We start from the raw sequence: 13,092 nt of genomic DNA on the forward strand, positions 1-13,092 counted from the left end.
GCCTATCAAGAACCGCCCATTTCAATACTATCCAATAATTACGCCTTTCTCGAAGTCAGACAAAGCTGAACTGCGTGGCATCCCACATACAGCTAATGCCATTGCTGGATCCTACACGATATTTAAGTACAGAAGATGTGACGTCGATCATGACAGCAGATAATCTCATTTACATGGGTGCCCAAATACTTTTTGATAGATAGTGTATAATGTCAAGTTCTGTTGTTTAAAATTGCCTTCTGGATTGCGATTTATGTTATTAAGTATTTAGTATTTATTTATTATTACAATTTAGTATTTATCTCATCTTTTTGTTATTATTGTTGTTGATTTCAAAATTCTTTCTTAAATTCAAAAAAGTCCCGAACATAATAATAGAATGTTATTCTATTCTGGAGTTCTTTACCAGGGCTTCAAATACTTTTTACAACAGTTGCCTCATTTGAGTTCATATCATTGGCGTTCTCAAGTGTATTCATAATCAAGGAAATTGAAAACCAAAACAAATAACTGATCTGCAATAAAAGAATTTTAAAAGAAATATAGTTTATTGTGCTTATTTGTAAAACTGGAATGAAATTCTTAGAATTAAATGGAGTTATTTATCGTAATAAAAAAATCCATATTGCAAAGGCTGACGAAATTTTAATAGCATAAAAAGTTTTCAAACAATCATGATTAGAACCTGGACCCATAGCTTAGGGAGTTATCCTCTAGCCCATTGATTTGGGCCGCTCAGGAGAAATTAAGTACAGAAAATAAGCCAGGTTGCAATTATATTCTTCTACTATAAAAGAAGAGAATTCAGATACTTTTTCCCCCCCCTATTTGTCTTTTTTCTCCCAAAGCTTTGATAAAAATTGGTATCGTGTTACGATTGAATAGTGACGTGGCTTAGTGAAGTGGATTATTATTTGCAAAGATTTTTGGTATAGCGATTTCTCACTTCGACTTCGTCTGAATTTTGAAAAAGGAAACCTCGGCTGCCTTACGATTGAGACAGACTCCTGTTAATCTGAATAAGGCCATTTTTCTCGTTTTTATCGTAAGTTGTTTATTATATTCGGTAAATATTTAATATGTTGCGGATGTTTTCTGATACTTTGCTTTAGGTTATGAACTGATAATTGTAGACCATTGCCATTCTGAAAATTTTGATTTTTTTGCAACCTAATTTTTCTGAGAAGTCAATTTTTTCATAACCCTGTAAGTATTTTGTTGCAAATAAAAGTGAATAATATGTGACGATAGTTTTTAATGTTCCTGTAGCTAGTTATCTATGGAATATTCATTCTCAGCTTGCGTATAATATGTATCCGCTTTTGTAACGTTTTTTATGCAATTTTATTGAATGCCAAGCTGGTAATTCAGTATTGTTCTGAAAATTAATTTAATCTCATTTTCGACTCTTTTTTTTACGTCTCTTGAGCATTTACTCTTCAACTCTTATTTAAGCGGAGTCTTTGGATTAAGCTCCAATTATTGGCTTATAACAATTGTTTTATTGAAGTCCGAATAAGAAATTTATCAATTAAAACTTTCAATGGCATATCCCGACAATTTACTTGTCCATTTGAGTCACAACCTTTAGGTTCAAAAACCTTTGATTAGATCAGTATGTGCCATATTTAATTCGCAAATGCAAAACGGTAACTTTCTAACTGCATTTTATCCCTCCAGAATCTATAGAATTGCGAGAATTTGAAAAATCGAATTCAAACATATTCCGACCAATTTTTTTATAAACCTAATCTCTCAAAGTATATTTCAATTATAATTTTTTTTTTTTTTTTATCTCGGCTGGTTTTTTCTTGAACTTTGAAATCTATACTTAAAATGGAAGTGTATATGTGTGTGCCGGAAGTTTACAGGGCAGCCATTAGAACTATCAAATTCGGCGCAGGTATACTTTATAACATGAAATTGTTTAACTCCAAATGATTTTATGAAACTTTAATTGCATACTAAATGAAACTTGAATTTTCTTGGGTCATAATTTCCTAAAACATCGAAGCAAAAAATTTAGTTTCTGCGTCTTTTTAAAATTTAAAAAATCGCCTAAATTGCCATACAATTTTTCTGAATTTTGAGAATTTTTAAAATAACTTGGTATTTCATACATTTCATTATTGTATTGATATTCAAACCATTTGTAGCGTTTCATCAAATAGCAATCGTATGACTTTCTTCCATTTCTGAAAGCTTAAGGAAAAAAGCTTCTGCTAATCCTGAAACAAACTAATTGCATTACCTTAAAAGATAATTTGAAATAGAAAATTCGGAAACTTAATTTTGAGAAACTTAATAAACCTTTAAACAATGCCATGGAATTACGCTTCATTAAGAACATGTTTCAGTTAAGGAGAGAATCATGAGCGTCAAGTTGTATTTACAAGATTCAACATAAAACGAAAGCAATATTCCCAGCAAATCAATTCGTGGTTAGTTTGAAATACTCCCAACCTGAAAGCGCCTGTATTCGTCATTGAGAATTGCAAGTCGCTCTCCTTTGGACATCTGAAGCTGGAATGTTGCAGATATTGTTTTAACTTTAAAAATTCGCTAAAACTATAATGTGAGCTTAGTAGCTTCTCTAATGCGTTGAATGCAAAGGTTTTATATGCAAGCCTAGTGTTATTCTTTGGCTCGTTTTGGTCCGTTTATCTTCATTCTGATGTCGAAAATGCAACGTATGGTTACAAGGGAAAAATGCCGCGAACTTTGTTGATTGCCCAATTATTTATGTAGAAACTTTGTGTGTAGTTCACATTTCAAAATTATACACGTTGCAATCATCCATTACATTGCGTTCCTGAAAAATTTCAATTTTAAATGAAGTTTCATGTAGGGGCTGTTGAATGATTGGATTATGTCGCATCTACTAAGTTATACTTTGTGTTTTGATGGGTTTTAATTTATCATGCCATTTCTCATAACTTATTATAATCGCTAAAATTCGAAGTAAAGTTCTGAATTGTCATGTTTCAGTCATCCACGATTTCGGAAACTGTCTTTAGAAATGTCTTTATATGGCCATAATCGAAACTCGTTGATATACAACAATGTAACGTAGCTCAAAATTTTAAGATCTCGATTAAATTTTGGACCAAAACCATTCGTAGAATACCTGTCGGAGTGCAACACAATAGCTATGAAGCATAAAAAGGTAGACGGTTGATATTTGGTACAATCTTAACATCTAAATTATGTGTGCAAATCTTGAAACTAATCAGTCAATGGGCTGACTGTTAGTAAGTTTATTTGCCTCTATGCAGGTGATAAAACAGCAACATTTTTATAAGATGAAATCTGGCAAAAGGATTCCGGATTGTTGAGGCAAGATTTCTTTCCTTTCAGGTACCAATAAAACTATGGAAAGGTCAATTAAAGAATTTCTCATAATGCATAGCCCGTCGCTCGCTTTACCAAGGGGCACTGTGGATAGCTTTGTGCTTGGGGCATCCACGGATAAAAAGCTACTTGCACAAAAAAATTTATAAATACCAAAAAGTATCTAGTTTGTGAGAGCAAAAAAATGTGAGACTTGTCCACTAGCTAATAAAGAACAAATTAAAAACGAAATTACAAATGAATTTTGTAAAAACAAATCTTATTTGTGTATTTGCTGAATTGTAAATGTAATTTGAATTACAAAGGAGAAACTAGTACTGAACTAAGTAAACGAATAAATCGCCACAGATCTGCTATTAAAAATGAGTCTTTTGTCTATGAGCTACTACACTTCCAATGACATAATTTTGATAATATTAATATTTACATTCTGGAAGTTATAATATTATTGATTTAAACAGAAGATTAGACTGGGAAAATATCTATATATGTAATTTAAAAACATTGTTTCCTTATGAACAATAGTAATTTAAATGGAGAAGGTTACGGGGATTTGGATAACATTTGTATTTATAACAAACTTAACATCTTTAAAGACTTTCTAGATGAGGAAAATAAGATTTAAGAGGAAAAGGTAGAGGTGGCAATTTTGATGCAATATCCGAGGAATTTCAGAATTTTTGTCACTTGGTACATAATAATGAGAACTCTTAAAATCAAGAAATTTCTTTTTGGCTTTAGGAAAAATAAAATTAGATGATTTATTAATAACAAATTTGACGATTTAAAATGTGAAGATTCTTTCACTAAATTCGTAATCCTAAATCGAATCAAATTCAAGCTCAAAATAGGAAAAAACGATTTGCTATTTAAAAGTAAAAGTAATTTGAATAAAGAGTACTGTGTAGTGAGATTTTTGGATATTATCTTCGAAAATCTAAAGTTACCTAAAATTATGCACAACAGTAAAGAATTAATTTAAAGGATAATGCAATGGTTTCAATAGCATTTTGTTATTCAGCAACTTTAAGGAAAAGAATCTGCAACTATAATTACTATAGCAAAAGTTTAAATATGATAAACAAAACAGATTGTAATTGTAACAAATTTATAAAGATTATATAGATGCTGACAAGACATATAACAGGGAATTTGAAAATTAGATTCCAACTCTAGAGAATTTCTTATATTGAAGCAACAATCTCGTTAAAAACTTAACTACTAATGAATTTCCCAAAAACTTTTGCAATAGAGGTTTTAATAAGAGAAAGTTTATCTAATTTCTGACTTCCTCTAGTTTATCCACTTTGAATTTTAACTCAATAGATGGCGCTTCAATTATGATGACGATGCATTATGACGAAACGGGGTAGGCGTATATGGCTTTAAACGCGGTAAAATTATATTTAGTTTAATTTATCGAAGTGTAATTGCACTAACAAGTCTTTTTTGCCTCGTACTGTCTTTTCCTATTTAAATGAATTTGGTTCTATTTTCATGTTTTTTTTTTTGTTTGATTTGCTGTGTTCTTAGTTGGATTAATTTACGTGTCATTGTATAATCTTCAATTTTGTGATACTAATTTTATCTCCAAAACCTCAATTTCCTGGGGTTTTCGGGTCACGAGGGGTCAGTTTGTTGGAAGAAAGTCAGGCCACTCACAGAAAAAACCCTGGTTTGAATCCTTGCCTGAGGGTGACCCTTGAAAAAGTCTTTAGACCGGATTCATTATATCATTTTTGATTCTTTGGCTGTAAACTTAATATTTATTTCTAATAATTATTCTAATTTGGTTAAGTTCATTTGTGTTTTAGTTGTAGCAGCATTAGCACTCTCAAAATATAATGTATATTTTATTGTATAGATTCTGGAAATATTATATAGGTGAATTTTTATATTGATTATTTTGGATTGATAGTTTCTTATGAAATCTGGTATGTGATTTTCGCACAAAAACTGAGTTTTTAACAATTTTAATTTCAATCGACGAAAGCTTACATTATCGGTTCACTGTACTATTGAAGTACAAAATGGTCACGTGCGGAACTCAAATATTCGTGGTGGTTATGACCTTACAATGGTCCACAATTTTAATGCTAGGGCAGGAGGATAATATCTGTATTGGGAATTTCTTGAAGACGCTTCCGCATGTTTTGGCAAGCATTTGTTCTACATAAAAAAACTTATTTAGAATCGGCTCAACACCAGTATGCCGTCTTTTTAATTCTTTATTAATCGTTTCGCAAACGTTGAGTAACTCGTGCATCGAATTACTAAATTTTTAATCTTTAATCTGCAATTAAGTAAAAATATAAATTTAAAAGGCAAATCACTAAAACGCTTCACTACCCAAATGCTCTTTCCATAGAAATTAAAATAATGTCCCAAATAAGTTGAATCGTCTGATTAGCAAAATTAATGTGTCAATGGTTTTATAAACTGAGATCCCTTTAAGGATCATGTAATTTTCTTTATCTTTAAATTGTGAACAGCTAAAACACGTTTCCGTTCTTTTCAGGTTATTCAGCCATCTCATCTGCTATTGCCTGGATACTTGGTGTCGAGAAAATCCACATAAAAATGTACGGATTTTTATAAGATTTACTATGCAAAAATCGACAAACACCAAGTTAATGCCAATGAGCAATGGCGGCCGACTTCCGTAATTATCTGCTGGTGTTATTCTAATTGCATCAAGGATAAAGGTGGATCACGAGATGCATTGCGCTTGTACGGGGCGGTTACAAATGTAAGTACTGAAATATCATTCTTTTTCTTAATTTACAATTTATACTTTGTAATATTATACTTCATCTGAACTTTTAAGCCTAGATGCCGAATGTTATATTTAAGCAGCTTAGTTAAAATTGTCTCCTAAAATTACAATATATTCAATTGCTAATGCTACTGACAATAAAATCATACTAAGTATGTTACTGAATGAGTTTGCTGCATGTGCTTGGTGGAAGTGTTGATTTTTTTTTAATTGCGACTCCCTGTTTATTCTTACTTTCTAACATATGAATTGTAAAATACTGTAATCGTCGAAAAATGCTAATGCGAGACTTGGACCACCCCGATTATGAATAACATTAAGTTTGTTCGTCTGTGATAGACAATTCAAAAATACTTGGCGACAGACGGGTGAATTTAGACTACGGTTTTTACATACGATTTTGAAACGGGTGCCAAATTATAAACAAACTCCGTTCTAAAGAAATCTGCCCTGCTGTTTAAATATAACTTCAAGAGTTTAGATGAAATTTGGTACAGATTTTAATACACTAGTATTGATTTAAAACGGGACGTTAATATAGCTAAACTAAACTTGGTACAGGCTTATTACCTATAGGTTGTAATAGTAGAAATTACTATTAAGTTTTTACTCGGTACAGGCTTAATATCTATAGTATATCTTATACTACTGTCCAAATTTTGAATCAGATCCATCAAGGGGTTCGAGTCGATTTTTCGGTCTATAATTTCAAAAGCGTGCAAGCATGATATATAAAATGTGGTTTTGGGTCAAACTGATTTCAATCGGTTGGGATAAACGCATCGGTTTTTCGGGTACTATTAACCGTATGCCAGGTATTAATTGGGACTCTGTAACATCTTTAAAGAATTTATCGTGTTATCCTAAATTCATTTCGAAATGTATATTTCATAATTGTACGCCAATGCCATGAAACATGTTCTCTGGAATAACGTCTTAGAGTATGCGAAAGTTTTGGTGACCACTTCAACTGGTTCTTATATATACGGTTAAGAATATATTTCATTCTTCAGGGTTGAAATAAAAGTTGTAAATTGTAGAGTAAGATATTTAAATTTACCGCTACTCCCGATAATTTTACTCAACTAAGGCAGTCCAGCCAATTGGCAACAGGCCGTTTCAGTCATAAACTCTACTTAAAATCGACCTTTCAGCATTTTTCAATTTGTTAATAAAATTAAAGTTAAATGTTTCAAAACTGTTAATTAAAATCCGAAATGTGCTCAAAATAGTTAAATGATCTGTTGTCATCTAGAATGTTTTTAACAGATTTAATTCAGGAGTAAACTTGCACCATCTTAGTCAAATACCGATGAAACTGCTCATACACTCCACTACAACTGCACGCAGTGATGTGCTCTTTCATACATAAATATATAATGAATTTTAAAATGGATGCGGCTTTTTTAATATTAGCCGCCTTTGTTGATCAGCTGGGTCATCAGGTGTAAAACTCCCAAAATTCAGTTAAATATTTATGTGCATTGGTCACTTAATAGCTTATTCAAAATATTAAGCTTCAAATTTAGTTTCATAGCTCACATTATAGAAGCTTTACATTTTGTTCTTTGTAATATCTAATTTGCTGTCATCTCCAATTCGCCGTAAGATTTAAATTTGAATTTGAAATGAAAGAACTTCAATAAATGCGGACTTTTTTACTGAAATCAATCATTTTTACATTTTTTTAATTACAGAAAATCGAATCCCTCAGTATTGTAAGCTTACATGTATCGCAGAATATTTTATATTCAGTATTTGAAAGAATTCAATGAACTTCTGATTCGTCAAATTCAGTTTTGTCTTCTAAAAGACTTCAATGACGCAAATGTTATTTCAATTAATAAATGTACATCAGAGAACAATTAAGAGTTCTAAATGTTAATTCTTCGATCCTGTAAATCATGGTCAGTAAAATTATCTTGTGTCTAACGGTTGTCTTCAGAGATCAAGCCTTATCAAGTCATAATGCTTTGAATATCAATATTTTAAGATTATCAATTGCATGAATTTAGAAAATCTGCCTTGGAAAATCAGCCCTGAATAGTATATCTTAAAGTCGGAGAGTTTTTATAGAATAGGCGTTCAAACTTCCATAACTTAATACATTTTAATTGCAAAAGAGTGGAACTTTAAATATTAATGTCTCAAGCATATTTTATTAAATGACTTATAGAATATAGGATCAGTATAAAAATTTTTTTAATGTATAAAATCTGCATAAACGTAATTTATAGAAATATTTGATTCAAACTATAGAAAATCTCATTTAGACTAATTCGTGTATGCATCTATTCAAGTAGTAGAAATTAGCTGTTGGGCCCTTATTAGTGTGGATATTTTATGAATTAAGCTATATATACCTTAAATAAGAATGAATTATTAAATTGATAGCCATTTTAAATCATCGCAAATCCTTTTCTCGTATTGCTTTTCATACATTTCATACATGCTCGTATTCTATTTCATACAGGCAAAAATACCTAAAAATGCTAAAAATCGCTTTTTTAGGTTAAAATTTCCGAAAGGGTTTAATTCAGTCTTTCAAATGGAGTTTTTGCCAGCGTAATTGCAACACTATAATTAGAACTACTTTTTTCAACGCACTTTTCATTTCTTTGAGAAATAAATTTTTAAAAACAGTTAAAATATTTTCTTAAAATTCATTGAAAGTAGAAACTTGTAAATTAAGTTAACATTGATATAATTTAAATTTTTTTTAAACTTTAAAATGATGTAAAAACCATTTGTGCTATATTTTCGGAAATCATAGAGGAGATACCGATATTTCATTTCATTTTCAGTTAATGAAAGTTCTGATTAAAATTTGCACCTTTTCCCGAAATGAAATTCCCTCCCACTAAAATACATTTCTGACAAGTTTACTAGTTCTGGGTCAAACGGTTTTGTATGTAGAACGCATATATATTAGTTAGCATGAATACAATATAAAATAGCGCGTGATTTTTCTCGCGCTATTTCATTTTCTAACGAAAGTCGTAATCTTCAAGGCACAACCATTACGCCGATTTCATTAAGCTTTACTTTCTCATACAAAGTATTGTAATTTGCAAAAAAACTCGATTCGAAATTTTTCAGATCTTTCCTGATATCTTTAAATCCAAGTCGCATTTTTGGCATTATTCCCGTTTTTCTGTGAAAATTCAAACTCTTTGAGCTAAACAGATGAATTTGGTACGGGACTTGATATCAAATTTATAGTTCTATCAAAATTTGAACAAAATCAGAGAAAGTTATTCCGCAGCTATTAGAGTAATACGGACACGGTAAATAAAATTAAAAATAAAACTTACGCATAGTTAAATGCCAGCCAACGTATTGTTTGATACACAGGTTTAGCACCTAAACTGTAGATTCCGATAAAATTTGGAATCAAATTCTCCAGATTTGACTTATCAGTCTGTACTTTCACATGCATATAAACGCAATAATTTAAGATCATATACAAAATTCTATTTCAAATTACGATTATATCTGTCAACCGGTTAGCAACCAGCGGGAGTAATTCCACGAAATTTTGTCACACGCTCTCCAATAAGTGTTATTCCAGAGAACGTCAAATGTAACATGTGCAGTTGTATCTTAAGCGTTAAACATGATGTTTTTGTGCAAAAACTTTCTTAGACAAGTCACTTTAAAGCACATGTCGTTTAATTGACACCCTTGGGGCCGGCAATATTTTTCTTGGTGAAATTCGACTTAAAATGACTTGCTTTCAACAATGTTTATTAAACTTAACCTGAAAAATAACGAATGACAAATTGGTCTTTTTACCATTGAACCAAACTAATCCTAATCAAGCTCAGAGAACGTCTTTCATGGCATTAGTGTACTATAGTTACGAAATATTAACTTTTGACATCAATTTGCTATTCTTACTGAATCTGTCTTGTATGCTTTGGCGAGTCTTTTCCGATTAATCCTTGGCATGAGGTAGAGTATTTGAAAATTTAATTTGTTTATATGCAATTTTCCTACCGTTTGAAAGCCTACACTTGTAGTCACAATCGCATACCAAATTTGTAACACTCAAATCAAACTAGCATGTTTCTGATAGTATAAATCAACAAACCGTCAGCCACAAGTTGGATTTGGCTCAAAATTTCATATAGATGTTAAATCTGTGTACCGAAGTTGATCTATTTTTAAATTCCATCTTTGTGATTACCGCGTTAGCTTAAATTCGAACAGACATCCACTGAACGGATTTTGTTCAAAATTTGACTGAAATCTAAATCTCGTGTAAAAACTGTGTATCCGTTTTTGTTGGACATTTGGAAAAGATCCATACCAAAATTTATTTCGGATCCGTATTTTTATGCTGTCCTTGTGTTTTTCCAATTCCGCGCCATGATCTCGAGTAAACAAACCGATTCGAGCCCGACCTTTTTGCAAGTTTCGTGATTTGTGGTGGCAACTACTGCAATGCAAATTTTGCTACTATTGAAACTCGCCTCGTGTACGGCGGAATATGAGAAGTGGTTTAAGCTCTTCGGTCGAGGCGGAAGATAAGTTAACTGTGAGCAACTGGTTTGTTGCTTCGCCATTTCAAGATGGTTTCTTTCCGACATTAGACCGAATATTAGACAAAGGATGAATAGTCTGAATCTGTTGACCAAGATCCGGTAATGTTAATTTGAACTTTGATTTTAACATTTATCGTATTTTGACTGCTCCAGTAATGAGCACATAGATTTTATACTTTACATTCAATAAGTTACTTTAAGGAAATTGCTTTCAAATTTATGCCTCCTCGACATAAAATTTCACTGTCAACTTTGCTAAAATTTAGATTAGTTGACTCAGAGGAATAAGTTTTTCATACGTTTAGCTTAAAGCTTTTTCAGTTTCATAGATTTAAGGATGGAAGAACACGAACGGACTGATATAATTACAAAATTTTTTTTTTTATCTAATTCAATTTCTAAAATGTGGAGACTCGTCCATCTCGAGTTTAAATTTTTCGACAATTACAATACTTTCACTACACATCGTATACGAGAAAATGCCAGTTGCTCCGAATATTAGTATTTTGTAACTATTGATCATCAATGCCATGCAAAATATTGGCGTATTTTGTGTCCAAGGTTCAGTTTTATGCGAAAGTATAACGTTTATTAAATGAGATTAGAGAAGGCTATTCCAATTTTTGTTGGATGGGAAAAAACATGTGGTCTTTATATAGTCCAAGTGTCGCCTGCTCCATTCCACGCTTCAATTTTTAGAGCTCTGAAAATATAAAATTTCGATATAGCCCCAGAATTACCCTCTGGACTCATTTCGTCGTTTTTCTCCAATTTACATACATATCTAACCAATAAAAATGGTGATGGCTTAAATAATTATAAATAATATTTTCATTTAGTATGATAAAATCTATTTTATCGAGTTCGGAAAACTTGTCACCTAGGGTGGCTAGAGATTTCTAAAATCTCAAGCCTATTGACATGACATTTGCAATTCGAAATAACTGTTTGGTATATAACCCTTATGTATACTGTGTACAGATAAGAATCAACTGGACGGAGTCTTGCAGAAATTTTCTCGCATACTTCCTGCTTAATTGTCACACCCACCCCTTCCTTCACATATAATAGTTGAACGTGGACAAGATTGAACTCCACGGGTGCTCAACTTTATTTGCAACACCTGTATGAGTCTTGCTCTTGAAGTAGAGAATTTTTTCGATAAACCATATATTCAGAAATATAGAATCTTTGTTCGAATGAAGCCAAAATTTAGCAGAACTTCAATTTTAGTAAGATCACATAGGCAAATAACATTTGATATAAATGCGACGTTTTATGGCGCTGCGTTTTTTGTTATCACCTTTATATCCATAGGAAAAAACAGAACTGTTAAAATCTAAATAGACTTATTTCGAAATTTCACATTTGTATTCTACACTTTAAATGCTAATTCTATATACCAAATTTTATCTATCTAGGCTTTACGTCTTGTAGTTATCGTATTCATTCGTTTTCGTATCAAATTTTGTAGAAATCTAGTGATATTTACAAGATATGGAAATGCCACATACCAAACTTCATCCACCGAACTTGGTTTGCAAGTGTTCAAGTAAGTTAAAATTCCGAAAATGTGTTTCAGATGCGGAATGGCTTAAAGCGTAGGTTCGTTAAAAATCTGGTGTTCGAATTTTTTGACGTTCACAATATTTTTTATTATAGTTCAGACATGATAAAATTTAATCTACCAAACATTACTTAATCTTGTTAAACTTTATAATACTTTAATTTTTCTCAATCTTTCATGTATAGAGGTTTAAATAAAGCTATTTCTTTTTAGGATTGTTGGTTCTTTCATTACAAGTGTATATACTGCCAGCTGCTCTCCGAGGAACCTGACCAGATAAGTTACATAAGGATCTGTTCCTGAAATACCAAGTTTCAAGCTTCAACTTGTTTGCTCTTCCCGAGCAATTCGGAAAGTTTCTTCAGAAAATCCAGTCCAGAAGATCCCAAAGGAATCGAATTTAACACGGTAATGTTTTTGATTTCAAAAATATTTCTAATCATAGTTTAAGATTGTCTGGATTATTTAAGAAATCTTCATAGTACGTTATCCAAAATAGGAAATTTCTAAAGATATTAAATTTCAGCAAAATTAGGATGTGCAATTAATACTTGAAGAGCTTGATTATCTATAACTCCCAATTGTTGAATGATTATCTTTGCAAGTTCTCTAATATTTGATCAGATTTCTGTGGCAGATTTTTCAGTCTCAACGGCATTTCAAACCTGATCTTGTTAGCAAAAAAATTGCAATTTTCTTTCGCAGTTGCATGCAAAAGATCCTGATACAAAGGTTCAAGTGATTTTGATTCGCTCTTGTCCATTAGATGTCTAATTTTCGGTGTTAATCCTAAGTGGTATATATGCAGTTCATTGCGAAGTAGTATAGGAATATTTTTCCAGTTCTGAAGG

General features: G+C 31.6%; 1 long non-coding RNA gene across 1 annotated transcript; it reads left to right on the top strand.

Annotated features, from left to right (window-relative positions):
• The first annotated feature begins 917 nt into the window (after window positions 1-917).
• Window positions 918-12,642, top strand: LOC129965409 (uncharacterized). The gene is made up of 3 exons (XR_008784207.1): window positions 918-1,045; window positions 5,870-6,100; window positions 12,455-12,642. It is a non-coding gene; the product is annotated as an uncharacterized LOC129965409 (long non-coding RNA).
• Window positions 12,643-13,092: the final 450 nt, after the last annotated feature.

Source organism: Argiope bruennichi, chromosome 4 (assembly GCF_947563725.1).
Source record: "Argiope bruennichi chromosome 4, qqArgBrue1.1, whole genome shotgun sequence".
NCBI lineage: Eukaryota > Metazoa > Arthropoda > Arachnida > Araneae > Araneidae > Argiope > Argiope bruennichi.